Source organism: Argopecten irradians, chromosome 6, assembly GCF_041381155.1.
Source record: "Argopecten irradians isolate NY chromosome 6, Ai_NY, whole genome shotgun sequence".
NCBI lineage: Eukaryota > Metazoa > Mollusca > Bivalvia > Pectinida > Pectinidae > Argopecten > Argopecten irradians.
Window position 1 is genome coordinate 15,781,881 of NC_091139.1, and position 23,564 is coordinate 15,805,444.

The following is a 23,564-nucleotide window of genomic DNA, read 5'->3' on the forward strand; positions in this document are numbered from 1 at the left end:
CATCTGCCTAACAGATTTGTATATGGATTGGTCAAATATTCATCATAGGGAATTTAATTAAGTTTTAGCTCACCTGCCCGAAGGCCTGTTACATGCTGGGATGGAGGGCTACCAAGTTTATTCAAATGAATGACCTTGACCTTCATTCAAGGTCACTGGGGTCAAATAGACTAAAATCTTTAAACGACTTCTCCTTAATAACCAAGAGGGCTAGCGACCTGATATTGGACATGTGACCTGCTGGGATGAAGGGCTACCAAGTTTGTTCAAATAAATGACCTTGACCTTCATTCAAGGTCACAGGGGTAAAATAGGCTGAAATCATAAAACGACTTCTTTTTAATAACCAAGAGGCCTAGAGGCTTGATATTTGAAATGTGACATGCTGGGATAAAGGGCTACCAGGTTTTGTTCAAATTAATGACCTTGACCTTGATTCAAGGTCACAGGGGTCAAATAGGCTAAAATCTTTAAATGACTTCTCCTTAATAACCAAGAGGGCTAGAGACCTGATATTGGGCCTGTGACATGCTGGGATGAATGGCTACCAAGTTTGTTCAAATGAATGACCTTGACCTTCATTCAAGGTCACAGAGTCAAATAGGCTGAAATCTTAAAATGACTTCTTAATAACCAAGAGGCCTAGAGACTTGATATTTGAAATATGACATGCTGGGATAAAGGGCTACCAGGTTTTGTTCAAATTAATGACCTTGACCTTGATTCAAGGTCACAGGGGTCAAATAGGCTAAAATCTTTAAATGACTTCTCCTTAATAACCAAGAGGGCTAGAGGCCTGATATTGGGCATGTGACATGCTGGGATGAATGGCTACCAATTTTGTTCAAATGAATGACCTTGACCTTCATTCAAGGTCACAGAGTCAAATAGGCTGAAATCTTAAAATGACTTCTTAATAACCAAGAGGCCTAGAGACTTGATATTTGAAATATGACATGCTGGGATAAAGGGCTACCAAGTTTGTTCAAATGAATGTTCTTGACCTTGATTCAAGGTCACAGAGGTCGAATAGGCTTAAATCGTAAAAAGACGTATTCTTAATAACCAAAAGGCATAGGGACCATATAATGGACCTGTGGCATGCTGTAACCAAATGGCTAGAAACATCCTCGGGGGAAGGGGAACACAGTTTGTATAAAGTTTGGCTCTGACCCCCGGGAGCAGGAGGGGCTGGGCCCAATAGGGGAAGTAGAGGTAAATCCTCTAAAAATGCTACTAGTCATTGAGTTCTGCATGGATTGTGGTTATGAAAGAAATTTTGTTTGCAAACTTTAGTGAGAATCCGTTACGCGGATTCACAGAGTTTGCAAACGAAATTTCTTTCATACCCCTATGAAGTTAAAAAAAAGGTTAAAGTAACATCAATGCTTAAATATCAAAAGTTTTCGAATCATTATCGCTCATCTTCGAATTAGTCCTGTCTCTGAATGATTTACAACGGGATTTTTTTTCTCAAAATTCTTCTAAATCATCAAAGAAAATAAGACAGGTACGGATCATTTTTCATAGTAAGGCAGGGGAGACAATGCAAAGAAAGTCGTGTTCCATCCTCTTGACCAGTGAGGCGCGAGAACATCCCTCTCGGCCACCATCCTCGGAGCGTCTGGGCGTACCTTCTTTTTGCTGTATATTCCATGCATTAAACGACCTAGCAGTACAAACTATCTATAACATATACATCATGTCCATTGTTGACACCACGGCTCGTTCCACTCGACATATATTTATTGGAAAACTAACAAAAAATATGTAAATAGCTGTTCGGCAATGTCTCTATATCAAGGACTTAAAAGTAATTGGAGCACCGAGTCCTACAGTTGAAGGTCATATTGAAATGCCAATCACAATATATATGTATTTGCAAATAGTCCCAATATACTATCTGTCTCTCTTACTACACATTATGTCGGCATTACTGTATAACTACATATTTTAGCGGTATCATTATTTTCACGCATTTTGCGTAAGAAAATTTGCGTTTGCTCTTATCGTATTTCTCGTATATCGGAAGTACGATTGTACTTACAAATGTGCAAAATTATTTATGCATTAATTCAGTGTCCAAAATTGTTTTCGCGCGAAAACATTGGAAAATATAACACTAAAATGTTGGGAGACACGGTTCACATACTATACACACATGTGATATGTACGTGTACATTTATACATATCATCCACAATGGCATAAGCTTGTTAGACTATATCAATTGATTGAATTAACTAAACCCAATATTGAATTGAATTTGGCCGTTTATTGTGAAAACGGCGGGTGGTATATATTATTTACAAGAGTGTCTTAGATGGGGAACACAATCAACCACACAGGATACTGATTTTAGCATGTTGGTCTGATCATCCCAAATCCGAAAACATGATGGGATTTAAGTGACTAAATCACAGGAGATTATGTAATCAACTTGCAATAGACCTACTACGATTTCACAAAATAAATGTTATTTTCTCATGTTCTCTCGCCAGCTTTATTCAATATTCAGTTATTGTAAAAGCATTATGCATTTCTCGCTCGTAAATTTGCAATGTACTCCATTTTTACGAAGCCCATTACAGAAATGTTTTATATGCACGTAAAAGCATAGTAATAAAATCAACCGGTTAACGGAAATAAATTTTCTATTGAAAAAATAAATGAATGAATAAATAACAAAACACACCTGTATCATGACGTAATTATTTCTAATTCGGGTTGGAACGTCCTGTTTTATAGTCAATATGCTTATCTTGTCATTTTACGTCGATTGGCATGACCCTGTAGGATTCATTTACTCAAATGTTACTAATGTATAAAGAACGTATTATACATCCCTCTGCTACTTTCTTTCTTTCTCTATAATCGATTTCTTATCTCTTCTTTCTTTCTTTCTTTCTTTCTTTCTTTCTTTCTTTCTTTCTTACCTTCATTTCTTTCCCTATTATCGCTTTCTTTATCTCTTCTTTCTTTCTTTCTTTCTTTCTCTTTCTTTCTTTCTTTCTTTCTTTCTTTTTTCTCTCTTTCTTTCTTTCTCTCTCATTTTTCTTTCTTTCTTCGATCCCTTATATTTGGCATAAGTGTGGATATCAGTGTGTCCACAAGTGAGTCCACAGGGAGTTGTACAGGCTAGACAACTATTTACATATTAAACATAATAGGGGTCCCATAATACTACCAGAATATAGTACTCCCCGACCCATGGATACGTGACGCCCTGAGTGTGTATAGGGTCAGCAACAGAAGCGACACCTGCCGACCGACATATCGTATACAGTAAGGCAAATATGGGGAAGGACAGCTTCCAGCTACAGGTATGTACATAATTTATCTTACCTGTAATTAACTCACCTGTATTTCTATGGCACATTTAATACAGAGACATAAGAGAGTATGTGATTAAATTAGATGATCCTTTTGTTTAATTCATTATCTCTTTGCATATTTTGTTTTTAAATCCGTCTGTCAGCTCGACACACCACAACGATAAACGAACACATCTTTAATGTTCTTACGTTTACTTTAGCATATGTAATTAATTTATTTATGTGTTTCACCGAATGATATATAGCTTTACTGGTAAACAGATATAAACAGACTGACAATGCTTACACTCATTAAAAAGTTTCTTTGCTCATCTGCTAGAATGCTATACCTATAGTTTTATATCATTCGATGCTTTTTTTTAACAAATGAGAAATATACATTTTGTCAACATATATCACTGTATAGAAACGAATCCGGATATAGGTACTAGTAAAAACGAGAGAATGATAGATCGGAAAAGACCCAAGGTTATTTTACCGCATATTTTGTCCAAAGTACTAGTTCTACAAGAAATTTATCTGATTATTTTACCATTAGAAGATAGTCAAAATGTATTATGGGATGTGTGTATGCTGATCAGCAAGTGAAAACATCCCACCTAGAACCAGCGGAAATCGGCCATATACAGTTTGATATATCCAAATACAACATTTCACTGCTTAAAAATTACCTAACCATATATCGATTATACAATTATGATTTTTCAAGATATTGAACACTTTAAATTTTGTATATCTTTTGTGTATTTGGTGCTGGTGTACGGCATACTGTGTAAATCTATGTACAGGAGCCTGTACGGCATATTGATCTATACATATTATATAAGTCCCAAGATTTAGTGTCAAGTGTTTAACTGAACTAATACCTTTATATCAGGATTCATTCGGTGTAAGTGTAGAATTATGATTTTGTTCTATGACGCAAAATCTACTCATTGTTTCTTTGCTCATCAATTAGAACTCCATACCTGTAGTTTTCATTGTATAGAACGAATCCGGATATGGGTACTAGAACGACTTGACTACTCCCAAGATAAGGTTGTTCCGGAAGGAGATCGGACGGTGTCTGACAGATTTTTGTGGTCTCTGAACATAGAGTATACATTATATGAATACTTGTTATGATAAATATGAACTTTGACCTCTCTGCATTAGTCAACCTCCAATATACATCCAGGAAAACACCACCCTTATTTTTAAAATGTGAGTCTATTTTTTGACATAATATACACACGTGTAAGTTCTTTGGACGAGATGTAGGCCTACAGTGAGCATCTTATTCAGAGCGATGTGTTTGAAATTCGCGTGTGACAACGAAAGGGACATGAAACATAAAACTAGCAGCTGTAACCTTTTTTGACCTCTTTACTATAAACTCTCCAAATATCATTTCTCTATATAATATTAAGATGTCCTGACATCTTATTTGGCTTATCAATATGGTAAAGTCCTCCACTTAATCGTCACTTCCACTGGTCTGCTAGGGGAATTTCCGAAATTCTTCGGCTTGATTTCCGGACAATCGCAACATCTCGGAGAAATTTCCGGCAATCCTCGGAAATATGTGTAATATTAAATTCGTAAATATGTGTTATGTTTTCGAAGATTGCCGGACATTTCTTCAAGTGTTTGCAAGTGACTGGTCTTTATGTGTTTCCTTATATCTAACGAGTTCAGCTAGTTCAGTGGAGACAGAAATAACATGTAATGTTAGTAATCCATATGTACCTTAGTAATATTGGTTTGTCAGCATTGTAAATTTTGATGTGAGTCAACAGAAAGTTTGAATCAGCTTGATGTGTGTGCTCACAGAGACCTTCGGGCATTTAGAGGTATTTAGAACTTTCAATATCGGATTTAGCCCGTAAATAAAAGAAACGTTGTCCTGGAGGTTTTCTTACGTAACTAAATTGATAGGTTTTGGCTGGCGAGGACAAAACAACTTACAAGGACAACATTGTAGGGCGTCCATGATTATATTATCTGCAACTAATTCTCAGACCCCTGTGATACAGCGTATACTACTCCAACACATATTATATTTAAGAGATTATATAATTATGTCTGACATTCTCTACCAATTCGTCTGGGTCCAAGGCCTACATATAATACGTATATACTATATTAGCAAATCAGTAGTTGGATTTTCAATCAGCTATAATATATCTGTGCATTGGCACTGGACAAGAAAGTTACCATGGAAACGAAACTTGATAGGAAAACATTGAGACACGAAAGTTACATAATAACCGTTTTTAATCAACTTTTTCAAAGTTGTTGTATAGAGAAGTGATGTTTGGAGAATTTATAGTTAAAAAAAAGATTAAAATGGTTACAGTGGTTAAGAAGGTATTGTAAAAGAGTTAAAACCATACGGTTAAACTACTGGTGCGTGTCGACAAAAGTAGAAACTATAAACAACGATGTTTTAACCAAAGGGACGAAAAGGTCATTAACGTCATAGTCTTCTTGTTTCATACTTAGACAAAAATATAGAAACAGAAGTCTATTGTGTGGTATCTGGGGAAATGAAATTGAAAGAATATTTAGCAAAGGCTGCTTAAAGGTAGGTTCGCAACTGTGAAATCGTCTAGTCGCGTTTTAGAGAGACGAAATGCATGCAAAATTCTGACTAGTGTTAGCTATCAAAAAGAAACAGGAAACGACGGTCCAAAGCGTCGAGATAAGAGCAGAGAATCAATATAAGTATAAAAGATTAAAAACGACATATTATCAAACAGACGACATATTTGAAGTGTTGTACTGCGGCTCAACTGTAACATGTTCCTACAGATCAATGTTTTTATATCCTTTCTCTTTGAACTTTACTGATAAGCGTTACACATTGAAACTAGATAATGCTGCAAAATGTATTCTCTAGAACTTGAAATTAGAGTTTAGCGCTTAAACGGCCCATACCTTTCCGAAGCGACTTTTCATTTTTAAAATGTAAAAGATATAATTGACAATTTTGTAGAAATTTATTAGCTTAACATTAATGCTACACTTATCATCATCGTCTTCAACAATTAAATTGAAATAAATCAAATGCTAATTTTCATAACGCGGGTCGTGTTAAGTTTCCCGCCGTCGTCCTAATTACCGCGCGTTAGTTTATCACTACGCCAGACGGTTTGTTTGGTGATGATAAGTGTAGTATTAACGTTAAACTGATAACTTTTGTGCCTTTACAAAATGATGATTTCGTTATACATTGTCATTTTAAAAATAAAAAGCTGTCTCAGAAAGGTAGCGGACCTTATTATTTTGACTTTTCCTTTATTTTTGATTTATAACTGTGGTTGGAATAATTACAGTCTAACCTATCCATAAGACCTCCACTGGTACAATTAAAATGGTCTTCCTATATAAATGATCATTTTTCACACTTATCAAGTTATGATTTTAGGTTGTCATACAGGGGTGGCCGCTAAGACATGTTTCATTGTACTAATTGTCTTCCTATTACATAATTAGCATCCAAATGACTAGGAGACCTATTTGTGTGCAAAATGTTTTGTTTATTTCAAGACTTACTGTAAACAATACACGAAGAACAGACAAAATCTGTAACAGCCTGTCGATGCTAAAATTTAGACCTTCCCTTAGTATCCATAAACAGATGGTAACGACTAACGAAACTGATTAAGAATGAGGTTTGTCAATATAGCAGTGTTTACAAGGTCATGTTCAGGGTCGGGGCCTCTACATAGCAACCACTTCTTTGGATAAATTTCAAGGTCATGACCTACCTGGATCGGGGCCTCTACATAGCAACCATTGCTTTGGATGAATTTCAAGGTCATGACCTACCTGGATCGCGGCCTCTACATAGCAACCATTGCATTAGATATAACTCAGACGTTTACGGAAGTCCATTGGTGCCAATAACATTAACATTGAATTATTTTATATTGCTTATCTGGTGCCTGCAATGATCTCAGAGATGAACACTCTTCTATGATTTTGTATATACTTTGTTTTGATTTGATACAAACAAAAGATGTGTTTTGATGTAAATCTCTAACCAGAGGAAATAAAGAAAATCTTTTGTGGTTAGATGTTAAGAGTGATAACATTTGTACATGTAACTGTGGCCGATTCGATATCAGTCGAGACTATTGAAAGTGTAGACATTGCAGGAAAATTCTCAAAATCAATCTTTTTTCTCTCAAATAAATAACAGCTACGTACTTGCAGTTTTCTTGAACAAGAGGTTTAATATGTATAAGTTGTGATAATAAAGTTGCAATCACATTAAATCGGACTTTATGGCAAAATGAGGATTTAGAAGCGAAAATTTAAACACCTTCATCAGGATTTCCTTAGTGATATAGCCAGATTGTATGATTACTGGTGATGTTTTTTTTTTCGTTTTACAGGCGGTGGACAGCGACTTAAACAGTAGAGATGGCAGCATGTACCATTTAGTAAGTACAGAATCTAATAGCGACCGATAGACGGGATCAGTGGTGTGTAGAGCTTTTGTCACTGTAGAGCGCTCACTTTACAAGGAATATTACTTTGTGTTCACTTTAATATTAACACATACTGTATACCTCTGATTACTATACCCTTACGACTTGTGTTCACTTTAATATTACCATTTAACATACTGTATACCTCTGATTACTATACCTTACGACTTGTGTTCACTTTAATATTACATTTAACATACTGTATACCTCTGATTACTATACCTTACGACTTGTGTTCACTTTAATATTACATTTAACATACTGTATACCTCTGATTACTATACCTTACGACTTGTGTTCACTTTAATATTACCATTTAACATACTGTATACCTCTGATTACTATACCTTACGACTTGTGTTCACTTTAATATTACCATTTAACATACGTGGGTATACCTCTGATTACTATACCTTACGACTTGTGTTCACTTTAATATTACATTTAACATACTGTAAACCTCTGATTACTATACCTTATGACTTGTGTTCACTTTAATATTACCATTTAAACATACTGTAAACCTCTGATTACAATACCTTACGACTAGTGTTTCACTTTAAATATTACCATTTAACATACTGTAGTATACCTCTGATTACTATACCTTACGACTTGTGTTCACTTTTAATATTACCATTTCAACATACTGTATACCTCTGATTACTATACCTTACGACTTGTGTTCACTTTAATATTACCATTTAACATACTGTATACCTCTGATTACTATACCTTATGACTTGTGTTCACTTTAATATTACCATTTAACATACTGTATACCTCTGATTACGTATACCTTTACGACTTGTGTTCACTTTAATATTACCATTTAACATACTGTATACCTCTGATTACTATACCTTACGACTTGTGTTCACTTTAATATTACCATTTAACATACTGTATACCTCTGATTACTATACCTTACGACTTGTGTTCACTTTAATATTACATTTAACTTACTGTAATAACCTCTGATTACTATACCTTACGACTTGTGTTCACTTTAATATTACCATTTAACATACTGTATACCTCTGATTACTATACCTTACGACTTGTGTTCACTTTAATATTACCATTTAACATACTGTATACCTCTGATTACTATACCTTACGACTTGTGTTCACTTTAATATTACCATTTAACATACTGTATACCTCTGAATTACTATACCTTACGACTTGTGTTCACTTTAATATTACCATTTAAAACATACTGTATACCTCTGATTACTATACCTTACGACTTGTGTGTTCACTTTAATATTACATTTAAACATACTGTAAACCTCTGATTACTATACCTTACGACTTGTGTTCACTTTAATATTACCATTTAACATACTGTAAACCTCTGATTACTATACCTTACGACTTGTGTTCACTTTAATATTACCATTTAACATACTGTATACCTCTGATTACTATACCTTACGACTTGTGTTCACTTTAATATTACCATTTAACATACTGTATACCTCTGATTACTATACCTTACGACTTGTGTTCACTTTAATATTACCATTTAACATACTGTATACCTCTGATTACTATACCTTACGACTTGTGTTCACTTTAATATTACCATTTAACATACTGTATACCTCTGATTACTATACCTTACGACTTGTGTTCACTTTAATATTACCATTTAACATACTGTATACCTCTGATTACTATACCTTACGACTTGTGTTCACTTTAATATTACCATTTAACATACTGTACTACCTCTGATTACTATACCTTACGACTTGTGTTCACTTTTAATATTACCATTTAACATACTGTATACCTCTGATTACTATACCTTACGACTTGTGTTCACTTTAATATTACCATTTTTAACATACTGTATACCTCTGATTACTATACCTTACGACTTGTGTTCACTTTAATATTACCATTTAACATACTGTATACCTCTGATTACTATACCTTACGACTTGTGTTCACTTTAATATTACCATTTAACATACTGTATACCTCTGATTACTATACCTTACGACTTGTGTTCACTTTAATATTACCATTTAACATACTGTATACCTCTGATTACTATACCTTACGACTTGTGTTCACTTTAATATTACCATTTAATAACATTTAACATACTGTATACCTCTGATTACTATACCTTACGACTTGTGTTCACTTTAATATTACCATTTAACATACTGTATACCTCTGATTACTATACCTTACGACTTGTGTTCACTTTAATATTACATTTAACATACTGTATACCTCTGATTACTATACCTTACGACTTGTGTGTTCACTTTAATATTACCAATTTAACATACTGTATACCTCTGATTACTATACCTTATGACTTGTGGTCACTTTAATATTACTTTTTAACATACGGTATACCTCTGATTACTATACCTTACGACTTGGTGTTCACTTTAATATTACCATTTAACATACTGTATACCTCTGATTACTATACCTTTACGACTTGTGTTCACTTTAATATTACCATTTAACATACTGTAAACCTCTGATTACTATACCTTACGACTTGTGTTCACTTAATATTACCATTTAACATACTGTATACCTCTGATTACTATACCTTACGACTTGTGTTTCACTTTAAATATTACATTTAACATACTGTATACCTCTGATTACTATACCTTACGACTTGTGTTCACTTTAATATTACCATTTAACATACTGTATACCTCTGATTACTATACCTTACGACTTGTGTTCACTTTAATAATTACCATTTAACATAACTAATTTTATACCTCTGATTACTAATACCTTACGACATGTGTTCACTTTAATATTACCATTTAACATACTGTATACCTCTGATTACTATACCTTACGACTTGTGTTCACTTTAATATTACATTTAACATACGTGTATACCTCTGATTACTATACCTTACGACTTGTGTTCACTTTAATATTACCATTTAACATACTGTATACCTCTGATTACTATACCTTACGACTTGTGTTCACTTTAATATTACCATTTAACACACTGTGTATACCTCTGATTACTATACCTTACGACTTGTGTTCACTTTAATATACATTTGTGTTACCTCTGATTTTACGACTTGTGTTCACTTTAATATTACATTTAACATACTGTATACCTCTGATTACTATACCTTACGACTTGTGTTCACTTTAATATTACCATTTAACATACTGTATACCTCTGATTACTATACCTTACGACTTGTGTTCACTTTAATATTACATTCAATATACTGTATACCTCTGATTACTATACCTTACGACTTGTGTTCACTTTAATATTACCATTTAACATACTGTATACCTCTGATTACTATACCTTACGACTTGTGTTCACTTTAATATTACCATTTAACATACTGTATACCTCTGATTACTATACCTTACGACTTGTGTTCACTTTAATATTACCATTTAACATACTGTATACCTCTGATTACTATACCTTACGACTTGTGTTCACTTTAATATTACCATTTAACATACTGTATACCTCTGATTACTATACCTTACGACTTGTGTTCACTTTAATATTACCATTTAACATACTGTATATACCTCTGATTACTATACCTTACGCACTTGTGTTCACTTTAATATATTACACTTGTGTTTCAATACATACTGTATACCTCTGATTACTATACCTTACGACTTGTGTTCACTTTAATAGTTACATTTAGACATACTGTATACCTCTGATTACTATACCTTACGACTTGTGTTCACTTTAATATTACCATTTAACATACTGTATACCTCTGATTACTATACCTTACGACTTGTGTTCACTTTAATATTACCATTTAATATACTATATACCTCTGATTACTATACCTTACGACTTGTGTTCACTTTAATATTACATTTAACATACTGTATACCTCTGATTACTATACCTTACGACTTGTGTTCACTTTAATATTACCATTTAACATACTGTATACCTCTGATTACTATACCTTACGACTTGTGTTCACTTTAATATTACCATTTAACATACTGTATACCTCTGATTACTATACCTTACGACTTGTGTTCACTTTAATATTACATTTAACATACTGTATACCTCTGATTACTATACCTTACGACTTGTGTTCACTTTAATATTACATTTAACATACTGTATACCTCTGATTACTATACCTTACGACTTGTGTTCACTTTAATATTACCATTTAACATACTGTATACCTCTGATTACTATACCTTACGACTTGTGTTCACTTTAATATTACATTTCACATACATACTGTATACTTAACGACCTCTGATTACTATTACCTTACGACTTTGTGTTCACTTTAATATTACCATTTAACATACTGTAATTGTATACCTCTGATTACTATACCTTACGACTTGTGTTCACTTTAATATTACCATTTAACATACTGTATACCTCTGATTACTATACCTTACGACTTGTGTTCACTTTAATATTACATTTAACATACTGTATACCTCTGATTACTATACCTTACGACTTGTGTTCACTTTAATATTACATTTAACATACTGTATACCTCTGATTACTATACCTTACGACTTGTGTTCACTTTAATATTACATTTAACATACTGTATACCTCTGATTACTATACCTTACGACTTGTGTTCACTTTAATATTACATTTAACATACTGTATACCTCTGATTACTATACCTTACGACTTGTGTTCACTTTAATATTACCATTTAACATACTGTATACCTCTGATTACTATACCTTACGACTTGTGTTCACTTTAATATTACCATTTAACATACTGTATACCTCTGATTACTATACCTTACGACTTGTGTTCACTTTAATATTACCATTTAAACATACTGTATACCTCTGATTACTATACCTTACGACTTGTGTTCACTTTAATATTACCATTTAACATACTGTATACCTCTGATTACTATACCTTACGACTTGTGTTCACTTTAATATTACATTTAACATACTGTATACCTCTGATTACTATACCTTACGACTTGTGTTCACTTTAATATTACCATTTAACATACTGTATACCTCTGATTACTATACCTTACGACTTGTGTTCACTTTAATATTACTGTATACCTCTGATTTCTAACTTGTGTTTACACTGTAACAATACTGTAAACCTCTGATTACTATACCTTACGACTTGTTGTTCACTTTAATATTACCATTTAACATACTGTATACCTCTGATTACTATACCTTACGACTTGTGTTCACTTTAATATTACATTTAATATACTGTATACCTCTGATTACTATACCTTACGACTTGTGTTCACTTTAATATTACCATTTAACATACTGTATACCTCTGATTACTATACCTTACGACTTGTGTTCACTTTAATATTACCATTTAACATACTGTATACCTCTGATTACTATACCTTACGGACTTGTGTTCACTTTAATATTACCATTTAACATACTGTAAACCTCTGATTACTATACCTTAACTTACGACTTGTGTTCACTTTAATATTACATTTAATATACTACTGTATACCTCTGATTACTATACCTTACGACTTGTGTTCACTTTAATATTACCATTTTAACATACTGTATACCTCTGATTACTATACCTTACGACTTGTGTTCACTTTAATATTACCATTAACATACTGTGTATACCTCTGATTACTATACCTTACGACTTGTGTTCACTTTAATATACCATTTAACATACTGTATACCTCTGATTACTATACCTTACGACTTGTTTTCACTTTAATATTACCATTTAACATACTGTATACCCTCTGATTACTATACCTTACGACTTGTGTTCACTTTTAATATTACCATTTAACATACTGTATATCCTCTGATTACTATACCTTACGACTTGTGTGTTCACTTTAATAATTACCATTTAACATACTGTGTTACCTCTGATTACTATAAACCTTATCGACTTGTGTTCACTTTAATATTACCATTTAACATACTGTAAACCTCTGATTACTATACCTTACGACTTGTGTTCACTTTAATATTACCATTTAACATACTGTATACCTCTGATTACTATACCTTACGACTTGTGTTCACTTTAATATTACCATTTAACATACTGTATACCTCTGATTACTATACCTTACGACTTGTGTTCACTTTAATATTACCATTTAACATACTGTATACCTCTGATTACTATACCTTACGACTTGTGTTCACTTTAATATTACATTCAATATACTGTATACCTCTGATTACTATACCTTACGACTTGTGTTCACTTTAATATTACCATTTAACATACTGTATACCTCTGATTACTATACCTTACGACTTGTGTTCACTTTAATATTACCATTTTTAACATCACTGTATACCTCTGATTACTATACCTTATGACTTGTGTTCACTTTAATATTTACATTTTTTAACATTACATTTGTATACCTCTGATTACTATACCTTACGACTTGTGTTCACTTTAATATTACATTTAACATACTGTATACCTCTGATTACTATACCTTACGACTTGTGTTCACTTTAATATTACATTTAATATACTGTATACCTCTGATTACTATACCTTACGACTTGTGTTCACTTTAATATTACCATTTAACATACTGTATACCTCTGATTACTATACCTTACGACTTGTGTTCACTTTAATATTACCATTTAACATACTGTATACCTCTGATTACTATACCTTACGACTTGTGTTCACTTTTAATATTACCATTTAACATACTGTATACCTCTGATTACTATACCTTACGACTTGTGTTCACTTTAATATTACATTTAACATACTGTATACCTCTGATTACTATACCTTACGACTTGTGTTCACTTTAATATTACCATTTAACACACTGTATACCTCTGATTACTATACCTTACGACTTGTGTTCACTTTAATATTTACCATTTAACAAAACTGTATACCTCTGATTACTATACCTTACGACTTGTGTTCACTTTAATATTACCATTTAACATACTGTATACCTCTGATTACTATACCTTACGACTTGTGTTCACTTTAATATTACCATTTAACATACTGTATACCTCTGATTACTATACCTTACGACTTGTGTTCACTTTAATATTACATTTAACATACTGTAATATACCTCTGATTACTATACCTTACGACTTGTGTTCACTTTAATATTACCATTTTAACATACTGTAAACCTCTGATTACTATACCTTACGACTTGTGTTCACTTTAATATTAACATTTTAACATACTGTATACCTCTGATTACTATACCTTACGACTTGTGTTCACTTTAATATTACCATTTAACATACTGTATACCTCTGATTACTATACCTTATGACTTGTGTTCACTTTAATATTACCATTTAACATACTGTATACCTCTGATTACTATACCTTATGACTTGTGTTCACTTTAATATTACCATTTAACATACTGTATACCTCTGATGTACTATACCTTACGACTTGTGTTCACTTTAATATTACCATTTAACATACTGTATACCTCTGATTACTATACCTTACGACTTGTGTTCACTTTAATATTACAATTTAATTACATACTGTATACCTCTGATTACTATACCTTACGACTTGTGTTCACTTTAATATTACATTTAACATACTGTATACCTCTGATTACTATACCTTACGACTTGTGTTCACTTTAATATTACCATTTAACATACTGTATACCTCTGATTACTATACCTTACGACTTGTGTTCACTTTAATATTACCATTTAACATACTGTATACCTCTGATTACTATACCTTACGACTTGTGTTCACTTTAATATTACCATTTAACATACTGTATACCTCTGATTACTATACCTTACGACTTGTGTTCACTTTAATATTACCATTTAACATACTGTATACCTCTGATTACTATACCTTACGACTTGTGTTCACTTTAATATTACATTTAACATACTGTATACCTCTGATTACTATACCTTACGACTTGTGTTCACTTTAATATTACCATTTAACATACTGTATACCTCTGATTACTATACCTTATGACTTGTGTTTACTTTAATATTACCATTTAACATACTGTATACCTCTGATTACTATACCTTACGACTTGTGTTCACTTTAATATTACCATTTAACATACTGTATACCTCTGATTACTATACCTTACGACTTGTGTTCACTTTAATATTACATTTAAAACATACTGTATACCTCTCTGATTACTATACCTTACGACTTGTGTTCACTTTAATATTACCATTTAACATACTATATACCTCTGATTACTATACCTTACGACTTGTGTTCACTTTAATATTACCATTTAACATACTGTATACCTCTGATTACTATACCTTACGACTTGTGTTCACTTTAATATTACCATTTAACATACTGTATACCTCTGATTACTATACCTTACGACTTGTGTTCACTTTAATATTACATTTAACATACTGTATACCTCTGATTACTATACCTTACGACTTGTGTTCACTTTAATATTACATTTAACATACTGTATACCTCTGATTACTATACCTTATGACTTGTGTTTACTTTAATATTACCATTTAACATACTGTATACCTCTGATTACTATACCTTACGACTTGTGTTCACTTTAATATTACCATTTAACATACTGTATACCTCTGATTACTATATCTTACGACTTGTGTTCACTTTAATATTACCATTTAACACACTGTAAACCTCTGATTACTATACCTTACGACTTTGTGTTCACTTTAATATTACATTTTAACATACTGTATACCTCTGATTACTATACCTTACGACTTGTGTTCACTTTAATATTACATTTAACATACTGTATACCTCTGATTACTATACCTTACGACTTGTGTTCACTTTAATATTACCATTTAACATACTGTATACCTCTGATTACTATACCTTACGACTTGTGTTCACTTTAATATTACCATTTAACATACTGTATACCTCTGATTACTATACCTTACGACTTGTGTTCACTTTAATATTACCATTTAACATACTGTATACCTCTGATTACTATACCTTACGACTTGTGTTCACTTTAATATTACATTTAACATACTGTATACCTCTGATTACTATACCTTACGACTTGTGTTCACTTTAATATTACCATTTAACATACTGTATACCTCTGATTACTATACCTTACGACTTGTGTTCACTTTAATATTACCATTTAACATACTGTATACCTCTGATTACTATACCTTACGACTTGTGTTCACTTTAATATTACATTTAACATACTGTATACCTCTGATTACTATACCTTACGACTTGTGTTCACTTTAATATTACCATTTAACATACTGTATACCTCTGATTACTATACCTTACGACTTGTGTTCACTTTAATATTACCATTTAAAAACATACTGTATACCTCTGATTACTATACCTTACGACTTGTGTTCACTTTAATATTACCATTTAACATACTGTATACCTCTGATTACTATACCTTACGACTTGTGTTCACTTTAATATTACCATTTAACATACTGTATACCTCTGATTACTATACCTTACGACTTGTGTTCACTTTAATATTACCATTTAACCATACTGTATACCTCTGATTACTATACCTTACGACATGTGTGTTCACTTTAATATTACATTTAACACACTGTATACCTCTGATTACTATACCTTACGACTTGTGTTCACTTTAATATTACATTTAACATACTGTATACCTCTGATTACTATACCTTACGACTTGTGTTCACTTTAATATTACATTTAACATACTGTAAACCTCTGATTACTATACCTTACGACTTGTGTTCACTTTAATATTACCATTTAACACACTGTATACCTCTGATTACTATACCTTACGACTTGTGTTCACTTTAATATTACATTTAACATACTGTATACCTCTGATTACTATACCTTACGACTTGTGTTCACTTTAATATTACCATTTAACATACTGTATACCTCTGATTACTATACCTTACGACTTGTGTTCACTTTAATATTACATTTAACATACTGTATACCTCTGATTACTATACCTTACGACTTGTGTTCACTTTAATATTACATTTAACATACTGTATACCTCTGATTACTATACCTTACGACTTGTGTTCACTTTAATATTACATTTAACATACTGTATACCTCTGATTACTATACCTTACGACTTGTGTTCACTTTAATATTACCATTTAACATACTGTATACCTCTGATTACTATACCTTACGACTTGTGTTCACTTTAATATTACCATTTAAACATACTGTATACCTCTGATTACTATACCTTACGACTTGTGTTCACTTTAATATTACCATTTAACATACTGTATACCTCTGATTACTATACCTTACGACTTGTGTTCACTTTAATATTACCATTTAACATACTGTATACCTCTGATTACTATACCTTACGACTTGTGTTCACTTTAATATTACATTTAACATTTAACATACTGTATACCTCTGATTACTATACCTTACGACTTGTGTTCACTTTAATATTACCATTTAACATACTGTATACCTCTGATTACTATACCTTACGACTTGTGTTCACTTTAATATTACATTTAACATACTGTATACCTCTGATTACTATACCTTACGACTTGTGTTCACTTTAATATTACCATTTAACATACTGTATACCTCTGATTACTATACCTTACGACTTGTGTTCACTTTAATATTACATTAAACACACTGTATACCTCTGATTACTATACCTTACGACTTGTGTTCACTTTAATATTACATTTAACATACTGTATACCTCTGATTACTATACCTTACGACTTGTGTTCACTTTAATATTACCATTTAACATACTGTATACCTCTGATTACTATACCTTACGACTTGTGTTCACTTTAATATTACATTTAACATACTGTATACCTCTGATTACTATACCTTACGACTTGTGTTCACTTTAATATTACCATTTTTTAACTATACTGTATACCTCTGATTACTATACCTTACGACTTGTGTTCACTTTAATATTACATTTAACATACTGTATACCTCTGATTACTATACCTTACGACTTGTGTTCACTTTAATATTACATTTAACATACTGTATACCTCTGATTACTATACCTTACGACTTGTGTTCACTTTAATATTACCATTTAACATACTGTATACCTCTGATTACTATACCTTACGACTTGTGTTCACTTTAATATTACCATTTAACATACTGTATACCTCTGATTACTATACCTTACGACTTGTGTTCACTTTAATATTACCATTTAACATACTGTATACCTCTGATTACTATACCTTACGACTTGTGTCACTTTAATATTATATTTAACATACTGTATACCTCTGATTACTATACCTTATGACTTGTGTTCACTTTAATATTACATTTAACATACTGTATACCTCTGATTACTATACCTTACGACTTGTGTTCACTTTAATATTACATTTAACATACTGTATACCTCTGATTACTATACCTTACGACTTGTGTTCACTTTAATATTACCATTTAACATACTGTATACCTCTGATTACTATACCTTACGACTTGTGTTCACTTTAATATTACATTTAACATACTGTATACCTCTGATTACTATACCTTACGACTTGTGTTCACTTTAATATTACATTTAACATACTGTATACCTCTGATTACTATACCTTACGACTTGTGTTCACTTTAATATTACCATTTAACATACTGTATACCTCTGATTACTATACCTTACGACTTGTGTTCACTTTAATATTACATTTAACATACTGTATACCTCTGATTACTATACCTTACGACTTGTGTTCACTTTAATATTACATTTAACATACTGTATACCTCTGATTACTATACCTTACGACTTGTGTTCACTTTAATATTACATTTAACATACTGTATACCTCTGATTACTATACCTTACGACTTGTGTTCACTTTAATATTACATTTAACATACTGTATACCTCTGATTACTATACCTTACGACTTGTGTTCACTTTAATATTACCATTTAACATACTGTATACCTCTGATTACTATACCTTACGACTTGTGTTCACTTTAATATTACCATTTAACATACTGTATACCTCTGATTACTATACCTTACGACTTGTGTTCACTTTAATATTACATTTAACATACTGTATACCTCTGATTACTATACCTTACGACTTGTGTTCACTTTAATATTACCATTTAACATACTGTATACCTCTGATTACTATACCTTACGACTTGTGTTCACTTTAATATTACATTTAACATACTGTATACCTCTGATTACTATACCTTACGACTTGTGTTCACTTTAATATTACATTTAACATACTGTATACCTCTGATTACTATACCTTACGACTTGTGTTCACTTTAATATTACCATTTAACATACTGTATACCTCTGATTACTATACCTTACGACTTGTGTTCACTTTAATATTACCATTTAACATACTGTATACCTCTGATTACTATACCTTACGACTTGTGTTCACTTTAATATTACCATTTAACATACTGTATACCTCTGATTACTATACCTTACGACTTGTGTTCACTTTAATATTACATTTAACATACTGTATACCTCTGATTACTATACCTTACGACTTGTGTTCACTTTAATATTACATTTAACATACTGTATACCTCTGATTACTATACCTTACGACTTGTGTTCACTTTAATATTACCATTTAACATACTGTATACCTCTGATTACTATACCTTACGACTTGTGTTCACTTTAATATTACCATTCCATTTAACATACTGTATACCTCTGATTACTATACCTTACGACTTGTGTTCACTTTAATATTACATTTAACATACTGTATACCTCTGATTACTATACCTTACGACTTGTGTTCACTTTAATATTACATTTAATATACTGTATACCTCTGATTACTATACCTTACGACTTGTGTTCACTTTAATATTACATTTAACATACTGTAAACCTCTGATTACTATACCTTACGACTTGTGTTCACTTTAATATTACATTTAACATACTGTATACCTCTGATTACTATACCTTACGACTTGTGTTCACTTTAATATTACCATTAAACATACTGTATACCTCTGATTACTATACCTTACGACTTGTGTTCACTTTAATATTACCATTTAACATACTGTATACCTCTGATTACTATACCTTACGACTTGTGTTCACTTTAATATTACCATTTAACATACTGTATACCTCTGATTACTATACCTTACGACTTGTGTTCACTTTAATATTACCATTTAACATACTGTATACCTCTGATTACTATACCTTACGACTTGTGTTCACTTTAATATTACATTTAACATACTGTATACCTCTGATTACTATACCTTACGACTTGTGTTCACTTTAATATTACATTTAACATACTGTATACCTCTGATTACTATACCTTACGACTTGTGTTCACTTTAATATTACCATTTAACATACTGTATACCTCTGATTACTATACCTTACGACTTGTGTTCACTTTAATATTACATTTAACATACACTGTATACCTCTGATTACTATACCTTACGACTTGTGTACTTACTATCGACTTGTAGTTTCACTTTAATATTACATTTTAACATACTGTATACCTCTGATTACTATACCTTACGACTTGTGTTCACTTTAATATTACATTTAACATACTGTATACCTCTGATTACTATACCTTACGACTTGTGTTCACTTTAATATTACATTTAACATACTGTATACCTCTGATTACTATACCTTACGACTTGTGTTCACTTTAATATTACCATTTAACATACTGTATACCTCTGATTACTATACCTTACGACTTGTGTTCACTTTAATATTACCATTTAACATACTGTATACCTCTGATTACTATACCTTACGACTTGTGTTCACTTTTAATATTACCATTTAACATACTGTATACCTCTGATTACTATACCTTACGACTTGTGTTCACTTTTAATATTACATTTAACATACTGTATACCTCTGATTACTATACCTTACGACTTGTGTTCACTTTAATATTACCATTTAACATACTGTAAACCTCTGATTACTATACCTTATGACTTGTGTTCACTTTAATATTACCATTTAACATACTGTATACCTCTGATTACTATACCTTACGACTTGTGTTCACTTTAATATTACCATTTAACATACTGTATACCTCTGATTACTATACCTTACGACTTGTGTTCACTTTAATATTACCATTTAACATACTGTATACCTCTGATTACTATACCTTACGACTTGTGTTAACAATAATATTACATTTAACATACTGTAAACCTCTGATTACTATACCTTACGACTTGTGTTCACTTTAATATTACCATTTAACATACTGTATACCTCTGATTACTATACCTTACGACTTGTGTTCACTTTAATATTACCATTTAACATACTGTATACCTCTGATTACTATACCTTACGACTTGTGTTCACTTTAATATTACATTTAACATACTGTAAACCTCTGATTACTATACCTTACGACTTGTGTTCACTTTAATATTACATTTAACATACTGTATACCTCTGATTACTATACCTTACGACTTGTGTTCACTTTAATATTACATTTAACATACTGTATACCTCTGATTACTATACCTTACGACTTGTGTTCACTTTAATATTACCATTTAACATACTGTATACCTCTGATTACTATACCTTACGACTTGTGTTCACTTTAATATTACCATTTAACATACTGTAAATACCTCTGATTACTATACCTTATGACTTGTGTTCACTTTAATATTACATTTAACATACTGTATACCTCTGATTACTATACCTTACGACTTGTGTTCACTTTAATATTACACATTTAACATACTGTATACCTCTGATTACTATACCTTACGACTTGTTGTTCACTTTAATATTACCATTTAACATACTGTATACCTCTGATTACTATACCTTACGACTTGTGTTCACTTTAATATTACCATTTAACATACTGTATACCTCTGATTACTATACCTTACGACTTGTGTTCACTTTAATATTACCATTTAACATACTGTATACCTCTGATTACTATACCTTACGACTTGTGTTCACTTTAATATTACCATTTAACATACTGTATACCTCTGATTACTATACCTTACGACTTGTGTTCACTTTAATATTACCATTTAACATACTGTATACCTCTGATTACTATACCTTACGACTTGTGTTCACTTTAATATTACATTTAACATACTGTATACCTCTGATTACTATACCTTACGACTTGTGTTCACTTTAATATTACATTTAACATACTGTATACCTCTGATTACTATACCTTACGACTTGTGTTCACTTTAATATTACCATTTAACATACTGTATACCTCTGATTACTATACCTTACGACTTGTGTTCACTTTAATATTACCATTTAACATACTGTATACCTCTGATTACTATACCTTACGACTTGTGTTCACTTTAATATTACCATTTAACATACTGTATACTCTGATTACTATACCTTACGACTTGTGTTCACTATTTTAATATTTCATTTAACATACTGTATACCTCTGTTTACTATACTTACGACTTGTGTTCACTTTAATATTACATACTGTATAACTTGACTGTTTACCTCTGATTACTATACCTTATGACTTGTGTTCACTTTAATATTACATTTAACATACTGTATACCTCTGATTACTATACCTTACGACTTGTGTTCACTTTAATATTACATTT